This window comes from Arachis hypogaea, chromosome 3 (genome assembly GCF_003086295.3).
Source record: "Arachis hypogaea cultivar Tifrunner chromosome 3, arahy.Tifrunner.gnm2.J5K5, whole genome shotgun sequence".
Taxonomy (NCBI): Eukaryota; Viridiplantae; Streptophyta; class Magnoliopsida; order Fabales; family Fabaceae; genus Arachis; species Arachis hypogaea.
In genome coordinates, this window is record NC_092038.1 from 69055302 (window position 1) to 69058806 (window position 3505).

Below are 3505 nucleotides of genomic sequence, written 5' to 3' on the forward strand. Positions count from 1 at the left end.
AGTTCTATGGACTTCCATCTGAAGATCCTTATCAGTTTTAACTGAGTTCTTGCAGATCTGTGAGACTGTTAAGACGAATGGAGTAGATCCTGAAGTCTACAGGCTCATGCTTTTCCCTTTTGCTGTAAGAGATAGAGCTAGAATATGGTTGGATTCACAACCTAAGGATAGCCTAGACTCCTGGGAGAAGCTGGTCACGGCCTTCTTGGATAAATTCTTTCCTCTTCAAAAGCTGAGCAAGCTTAGAGTGGATGTTCAGACCTTCAAACAAAAAGATGGTGAATCCCTCTATGAAGCTTGGGAAAGATACAAGTAGTTGACCAAAAGGTGTCCATCTGACATGTTTTCAGAATGGACCATATTAGATATATTCTATTATGGTCTATCCGAGTTTTCAAAAATGTCATTGGACCATTCTGCAGGTGGATCCATCAACCTAAAGAAAACACCTGCAGAAGCTCAAGAACTCATTGACATGGTTGCAAATAACCAATTCATATACACTTCTGAGAGGAATTCCGTGAATAATGGGACACCTCAGAGGAAGGGAGTTCTTGAAATTGATGCTCTGAATACCATATTGGCTCAGAAAAAAGTGTTGACTCAGCAAGTCAACATGATCTCTCAAAGTCTGAATGGATGGCAAAATGCATCCAACAGTACTAAAGAGGCAGCTTCTGAAGAAGCTTATGATCCTGAGAACCCTGCAATGGCAGAGGTTAATTACATGGGTGAACCTTATGGAAACACCTATAGTTCATCATGGAAAAATCATCCAAATTTCTCATGGAAGGATCAACAAAAGCCTCAACAAGGCTTTAACAATGGTGGACGCAATAGGCTGAGCAATAGCAAGCCTTTTCCATCATCTTCTCAGTAACAGACAGAGAATTCTGAACAAAACACTTCTAATTTAGCCAATCTAGTTTCTGATATGTCAAAAGCCACTTTCAGTTTCATGAGTGAAACAAGATCCTCCATCAGAAATCTGGAGGCACAAGTGGGCCAGTTGAGTAAGAAAGTCATTGAAACTCCTCCCAGTATTCTCCCAAGCAATACAGAAGAGAATCCAAAAGGATAGTGCAAGGCCATTGATGTGATCAATATGGCCGAATGCACAAGGGAGGAGAGGGACGAAAATCCTAGTGAGGAAGACCTCCTGGGACGTCTCTCAAGCAAGAAGGAGTTCCCTATTAAGGATCCAAAGGAATCTAAGGCTCATATAAAGACCATAGAGATTCCATCAAATCTCCTTCTGCCATTCATGAGCTCTGAAGACTATTCTTCCTCTGAAGAGGATGAAGATGTGACTGGAGAGCAAGTTGCTCAATATTTAGGAGCTATCATGAAGCTGAATGCCAAGTTGTTTGGTAATGAGACTTGGGAAAGTGAACCTCCCTTGCTCATTGGTGAACTAGACACATGGATTCAGAAAATTTTACCTCAAAAGAGACAAGATCCTGGCAAGTTCTTAATACCTTGTACCATAGGCACCATGACCTTTGAAAAAGCTCTATGTGATCTGGGGTCAGGGATAAATCTTATGCCACTCTCTGTAATGGAGAAGCTGGGGATCATTGAGGTACAACCTGCCTTGTTCTCATTATAATTGGCAGACAAGTCATTAAGACAAGCTTATGGAGTAGTAGAGGACGTGTTAGTAAAGGTTGAAGGCCTTTACATCCCTGCTGATTTCATAATATTAGACACTGGGAAGGAAGAGGATGAATGCATCATCCTTGGAAGACCTTTCCTAGCTACAGCAGGAGCTGTGATAGATGTCAACAGAGGTGAATTAGTCCTTCAATTGAATGGGGACTACCTGGTGTTTAAGGCACATGGTCATCCCTCTGTGATAAAAGAGAGTGAGCACAAAGAGCTTCTCTCAGTTTAGAGTCAAGAAGAGCCCCCACAGTCAAACTCTAAGTTTGGTGTTGGGAGGCCACAACTAAACACTAAGTTTGGTGTTAAGACCCCATATCCAAACTCTAAGTTTGGTGTTGGGACTATACAGCATTGACCTGATCACCTGTGAGGCTCCATGAGAGCCCACTGTCAAGCTAATGACATTAAAAGAGCGCTTGTTGGGAGGCAACCCAATTTTATTTATCTAATTTTTATTTTATTTTATTGTTATTTTATGTGGAGTCACGAAAAAAAATATAAAAATTAAAAACAGAATCAAAAATAGCAGAAGAAAAATCACACCCTGGAGGAAGGACAGACTGGCGTTCAACGCTAGAAAGGAGCATCTTGCTGGCGTTCAACGCCAGAACAGAGCATGAATCTGGCGTTGAACGCCAGAAACAAGCAACATTCTGGCGTTTGAACTCCAGGAATATGCCTTGAGAAAAGCTGGCGCTGAACGCCAGTAACAAGCATGGAACTGGCGTTTAACGCCAGAAACATGCTACACATGGGCGTTGAATGCCCAGAAAATGCTACACATGGGCGTTGAACGCCCAGAACGTGCATCACCTCGGCGTTTAAACGCCAGAATGGTATGCAAAGGCATTTTGCATGCCTATTTGGTGCAGGGATGTAATTCCTTGACACCTCAGGATCTGTGGACCCCACAGGATCATCTCAGGATCTGTGGACCCCACAGGATCCCCACCTAACATATTCCCACCTTACCTCCTAATCCTATAACACTCTTCCCCATGTCACACTTCCCAACAACTTCAATCTCTCTTCCCAATTACCCCCTTTACCACTCACATCCATCCACTCTTCCCCAAAAACCCCACCTACCTTCAAAATTCAGAAACACTTTCCCACCCAAACCCACCCTACATGGCCGAACCTACCCTCTCCCATTTCCCTATATATACCATTCCATTCTACTTCATTTTCACACAACACAAACCCCCTCTTCTATACCTTGGCCGAACCACCATCCCTCACTCTCATCCATATTTTCTTCTTCTTCTTCTTCTCTTCTTTCTTCTTTTGCTCGAGGGCGAGCAATATTTTAAGTTTGGTGTGGTAAAAGCATAAGCTTTTTGTTTTTCCATTACCATCAATGGCACCTAAGGCCGGAGAATCCTCTAGAAAAGGAAAAGGGAAGACAAAAGCTTCCACCTCCGAGTCATGGGAGATGGAAAGATTCATCTCCAAAAGCCATCAATACCACTTCTATGATGTTGTGGCAAAGAAGAAGGTGATCCCTGAGGTCCCTTTCAAGCTCAAGAAAAATGAGTATCCGGATATCCGACATGAGATCCGAAGGAGAGGTTGGGAAGTCCTAACCAACCCCATGCAACAAGTAGGAATCTTAATGGTTCAAGAGTTCTATGCCAATGCATGGATCACTAGGAACCATGATCAAAGTATGAACCCGAGTCCAAAGAATTATCTCACAATGTTTCGGGGGAAATACTTAGATTTTAGTCCGGAGAATGTGAGGTTGGCGTTCCACTTGCCCATGATGCAAGGAGATGTACGCCCCTACACTAGAAGGGTCAACTTTAATCAAAGGTTGGACCAAGTCCTAATGGACATA

The 3505-nt window shown here is 42.9% G+C and overlaps 1 non-coding gene across 1 annotated transcript; it reads right to left on the reverse strand.

Annotated features, from left to right (window-relative positions):
• Positions 1 to 238: 238 nt before the first annotated feature.
• LOC112793925 (small nucleolar RNA R71) lies at positions 239 to 342 on the reverse strand. Its single transcript, XR_003198612.1, has one exon. It is a non-coding gene; the product is annotated as a small nucleolar RNA R71 (small nucleolar RNA).
• Positions 343 to 3505: the final 3163 nt, after the last annotated feature.